Genomic DNA, 6,000 nt, shown 5'->3' with positions numbered 1-6,000 from the left:
GGACAGACCCAAGGCACTTGGTTCTCATCTGAAGGCCAGAAAACACTACAGCTCTCTAATTGAGGCGATTCATTAGCTTTTTGGCCAAATGTCTCTAATCCTGTGACTTGATCCCAGGCCTTGGCCTGGAGAAGCAGCCATCTCTCCTGCTGTGCGATGTGGTCCTTGCAGAGTTCACCTGGCCAGCTTATTCCATTTCATTTCTCCCTCTTCCGGTCTTCAAGACGTTTTTGCCTTTCAACAACCCCCAGGTTTTTATCCAGAGCTAAAGACAGGGCTGCGAGCACTGACTCTCCCTGCCGGCTGCCCGCTTGCTGTCAGGAGGGGCTGCCCCTCCAGGCAGAAAACTGTAAACCCTTAGGCAACTTCCTGGGGTGTTCTCTCAGTGGCTTGGTGAGTGTGGGTTTTGCAGTCCAGCGCACCATCTGATGACAGCAGTAAGTCACAAAGCAGCCCTGTGGGGCTTTGCACACGTGTGCAATTAAGCACAGGCTGTGAGGGCAATGAAAGGTCTCTGGTTGAAGCACAGAACCAGGGCTGGTTTTCTACAAGAATATGGTGGCCACTCGATGACTTGGGGTATCTTGGGTGTCCTTCTGCTGTGCAAGCAGAGGCCAAAGTGCCCCAAAGAGGAAGGAGTTGCCCATGGCTGCTTAGCACGCTCTCTGAAGCCAGGCAGCAGGCTGGAGTAGGCTGGGCAGCAGCCGTCCAAGGTGGCTCCCATGTTTGCCTGTCACCCATACCCTCCTTTCACACAGGCATTGAAGCCCACTTGCAGTCTGTAAGCTGGATCCAGTCTTTGGGATGCTTCCAGCCTGGAGGGGTCTTGGAAAGCTGAGCACCAGCACAGCTCCCCAGGCAGCTGCTGTGAAATCCCAGTGTCCAGGGTGCAACTGAGGTCCTTGGGAGGGACACCTGTGACAGTCCCCATATCTGGTAAGAAGCTGGGGTATCTCCCTCATATGCATAAGTGTCCTTTGCATCCCCAGCCTCTAAAAGTAGAGGAGGGTGGATGATCACCATCAGACCCCGATCTGAGCAGAACTGTTGGCTTTTTCCCCTGTGCAGAACAAGCAGCACCTGCTCCCCACTGATGGCTGCAGTCTTCCAAGGCTTTTCTGGGAGAAGCTTCTGGGAATGGCAGATGAACACAAAAAAGGCTAGAATGGCAAAAGTGAGCTCTGCAGGACCAAAGGGAGCAGCCTGCCCTGTGACCACAGCACGGCTGTGGGCTAAGCTGCTGGGGATGGCAGCCAAAGGAAGCACACAAAGCCAAGAGCAAGCCTGTGTCTGGGTGGATGGATACCTGAAGGAGGTTGAAGGAAGGAGAGAGAGTGAAGCAAGGGCATTAACTGGGCATTTCATAGCAGCTGTAGCTCCATGCTGCCTCCTTCACCTGTCGTCCTCTGCCTCAGCACTAGGACCCTTGGAAAAGGCAAGGAACTATGGGAGCAAAATCATGGGGAAATGGAGGGCTTCCCACCAGCTCCATAGCCCCTCACACTATGGTAGGTCATGTTTCCAGTAGGCTCCAGCACCAAGTTTTCCCATTCTCAGACCTGGCCAATTTCAGGTCAATTTAAGGTGGCATTCCTTAGCCAATCAAATAAAGCACTTTTCCTGACTGGCCCTTTGTGATGGCTTTTTATACAACTCTTAATGAATTTCAGGGTTTGCCCCTTGTAAAGCTAGGATTAGACAGAATTTTAATGAATATTAAGAGTAATACCTTTAATTGAAAGATAGCCTCCATCTGAGGTGAAATCCCGGCTCTGCAGGAGTCAGTGAGAATTTTGCCAATAACTCACTTGAGCCAGAATTGTACCCATTAGAGTTCAGGGCAATTTCACGGCTCTAGCTATTCCACAGGTTTAAAGAGAAAATGCCACAATTTGTTGTAATTACCCAGCTCCCTTTAATGAGAAAATTAAAGGAAGTTGGTGCAGAACAGGAGGGAAGAATGGGATGACAAAGAGAATGCTGAAAAGTTACCATATCAGTGGGGTGATATCCATCCTGTGATGCTCTTCACCCTAAGCTTGAAGCCCAAGTGAGCATCTTCATCCAGCCTTCATCCCTTGCCCTGCAAACCCAGCCCATGTCCAAGTTTTGCGAGTCTCTTGTGCCTGGTTTTTCTAGGGTCTGGCTTGCTCCACTGCATGGATAACCCTAGCTTTAATCAGGTGCTGGTCAAAGTCATGTTTTGACAGCTCTGCAGCCTGCTCTGCAGCCTGCAACCACACTCCTTTATCTCTGCCTCTTTCAGTCCACGTCCAATGGGACCTGCTTCTGTCACCATGATGTGACATCGACAGCTTTCTCTCTGATGGCTTCTTCTTGAATCGGGTTTAAACTTCTCATCCTCACCTCCCTAACTTTATCTTTCCTCTCTTTTCCTTTTAGGTTCTGATCACTGTTCCTGATCTCCTGACCATTCTAACTCTGAGCTCTCCCAAAGATACTTCTGCTGAGGCTGGCTTTGTGTGGTTAAGTGCAGCATCCCAGATATGCCCTCCACATTTCCCTTTTTCACATCCACACAATACCTGCTGCCAGCATACTGCCTGTCACTGTCATCTCTGGGTGTTAGCAAAATGTAATTACATAAGTCCACATTGCAGCTGGGTGAAAAATAAGAATAGTACCAATAGTGCAGTGTCTTCCAAGCCCAGCCTTTCTTGCTCTATAGTAGCACTGCTGAAGGAGCAGCTAAGGTGGGGACAGAGGTTTGACAAGGTTTGGCAAGCAGTTCCTGTGTGGATGGAGAATGGGACTTTAGGACACCCACAATAAACATTGATGAAGGCTTTAGGGACTAGCGAGGCCAAGTCAGTCAATCCAGTGCTTTACAGGTAGCAGAAGAGAAGATGGTATGATAATGGAGCTTCAGCCAGTATGCCAGCATGCTGCTGCTTCCAAAACAACCTGCAAGGCACAATGGAGAAGCCCTGTGGAGAGGGAATTACAATAATTGAACCAAATGGCCATGTGGGTGTTTACTGCTCTCGCATGGTCATCAGGGAGTGCAGTAAATCGGGGTAAAACCTGTGCAGATTGCACTACTGGGTGAAAACAAATAGGATGCTCTTTGGTACTTCACTTTTCCCATTTCCAGAGCCATCAGAGATGCTGCAGGAACATAATGCTCTGAAAGTGTGCTGGTGTGGCATGCAGTGCAGGGCAGTGATACCTGGTTGTGAAGACCCCAGTCAGAGTAATTTGGCAAAGTTGCCACACTGGTCTGGAGCAGAAACTTATTTTTAAAAACATGGGACCATTGGCAGCTGAGAAATGCTGCAGTAGGGAATGACGTCCAGCCACATGTCCTGGACGTGCTACTATGAGATGGCCCTGTCTGGGACACCTGAATCCAGAAGCTACATGGTTATTTTGGTGTTCAGGCTGCACCTGCTCAGGCCCAGAGCTGTGGTGTGGAGCCCACAAGTCTGCACATAGAGGTGTGTCTCCCTGCTAGTGCAGGGAGGTGAAGGAAAAGGGCAGGCAGGCAGGCCCTTCAGGGCAGCGATGATGCTATTTGTGATGATGGGTTCGACATGCTGTATTAGAAATGCATCAATGGCTTTCAGAGAGCCAGAGAGGCTTGTAAAACATTTTTATTTTATTCTCACCTTTTAGAAATGTGTTTATGAGATTGTATCTGTAAGTGTCTCACAGATAACAATATCTTAAGTCAATTGATTATAGCACGGTTCCTCGAAACTACAACCATTTATGTCATAGCCTGGTACACTCAACACTTTAAATACCTCCCTGTTTATAAATGATCTCTAGTCTGAGGTTGAGACAGTTATTGATATAGCTAAATGTATAACCCTGAGAAGGGACCCAAATAAAAAACAAGCAGCTGCATAGACTTCACGCACAGTTGGCTGTCAGAGCCAAACATCCACAAGAAGATAAGTATATTGGCTACTTAGATTCAAGCTCCCTACCACAGCCCGTCTGCTTGTGAATGTACATCAAAACTAGCCTTAGTCAGTGTGGTACCAAAATGGTTGCAGATGCAGTCCTTGTCACAGGTCCAGCTTGGGGGATATCCTGGGGTTAGAGAGGTAAAAGTGAATGGGCAATTTATAGGACTGCTGCTTCCCTCTGAACCCCACTGCTATTGTATTTTTGTCTCTATCTCCAGGCAATCTCATCTCCCAAGGTTTGTAAGACTCTTCCTCCTGTTAATCTAGTCCCTACAAGGTATTTCAGTAGCTGATGTGTGATTATTGGCCTGCTATGGATTTCAGATGGTGCATAGTGCCACCCATGATAGTGCTTGCTCTTCAGCAGGGAGAGCACAGTCCTCGTCCTGTTGCAGTGATTGAGAGCAAGCTCCACATATAAGCACTTTTTTTGGTAGTTCATCACTTTCCATACAAATATTACCCTTTGAGATGCATTTTCTCTTGCTTTCTTCAGCCATAGGTGGTATATTTTGTAAAGTTTGAAAATAATCTGTTTGGCTGATCTGTATTATTCAGATAGGAGGGGGTAAAGTTTAGCACCATGGGTATCTTCCAGATTGTATTTTTTCTCTTCCTGCAGTTTGATACCTTAACTCCAGCATATCCCTCAGCTACTCAGCTCACATCCAGGTTCAAGATTGTCATTATGCTGAAGGACAATTTGGTTATGAAGAGTGATTATTTATATATAACATATTTATATATAATAAAATATAATACATTAATACAAATTATTATATATAATACAATATAATAAATATTTATATAGTGGTTATTTTAAGCTGATAGCACAAGATTTAGCAAGGTCCAAGCCTGGAGCCCTGAGAACATGAGACTCCATAGATGTCCGTAGGAAGTCCCTCTTGCTATAGCACATCTGCTGCTGCTCTGCACCAGGGTTTCCCACCCATCTCTCCAGAGCCTTATCCCAGGGCAGACCTGAGGAGAAGGGGTGTTTCCCAGCTATGCAGAGTTTTGCACAATCTCTTGTGATCTGCAGCCTGTGACCTTCTCCAGGTTCCCGCAATCACTTTAGGACTGCTCAGTGTAATCCTCCATGAAGGATTCCATCCCTAAATGGATGGAATACATGGCACAGTAGCTCTACCAGCATGCAAACAAGGCAACTGTGGCCAACAAGTTACATCAGTTTGTTTCAAAGCCCATGGTGGTTCTCTGGGAAATGGAGTTATGCTACCACCAAAACAGAGCTGTAGTGTAGGAGCCTGAAACCATTTCCCTGGCAGCTCAGTGCATCCTTGGCTCCTATCCCAGAGCTGTGTCTCTGCCATTTTCCCATATGACAGGTTGCTCCTGGGGATCTCCTCACCTTCACCTCCCATTTCCTGGCAATTTCCTCCTGCCACTCATCAATTTGCAAAATAATTTGAGCATTTTGTCATTGGAAAAGAGAGAATGGTCCATTAGCATTGCCTTGGGTGCACTCACTGCCCTCCAGTTCCACCCCAACAGATTGAAAGCAGCCCCCAGAACAGCCTGACTGAGTTCACGGGCAGCAGCAAGGCTTAAAGGCTGCAGAGGGATGGCCTGACCAGAAGATGTGATGTCATCCCAGAGCCTTGTCACCTCCCATGGCCAAGTGTAATGGACTGAGCCCACAAAAGCTGCAGCTTCTGCCCTCAAAAAATTGAGGTTGTCCTCAATTAGTTGCCGCTAATTCATTCCCTTACTTCCCTACATTTTCTGCCTCCAACTCATCCATTTTTGTATTGCATCTCTTGTCCACCATTACCCTTCCACCTGTGACACCCCAAACTCCTCCAGTCCCCTGTTTCTCAGGGTGTAGGGTCAGTGCTAGCTCTGGTCCCTGGCAAGTACAGGCAAACCAAGAGGTTTGGTGGAACACAAGCTGGTCCAGCTGATGCTGACCGAGTGGCTTGGCCTGCAGAAGCTGATGTCTGTGGCTTACTAGCAGGGATTTACACATCCAAAGATTTATTGGAAGGATGCTGAGGGGGCCATAGGGTTATTGAAAAGGAACCCAAGGTCTTTCTGTGAAGAG

This window comes from Pseudopipra pipra, chromosome 6, assembly GCF_036250125.1.
Source record: "Pseudopipra pipra isolate bDixPip1 chromosome 6, bDixPip1.hap1, whole genome shotgun sequence".
NCBI lineage: Eukaryota > Metazoa > Chordata > Aves > Passeriformes > Pipridae > Pseudopipra > Pseudopipra pipra.
This window is presented reverse-complemented; position numbering follows the sequence as displayed.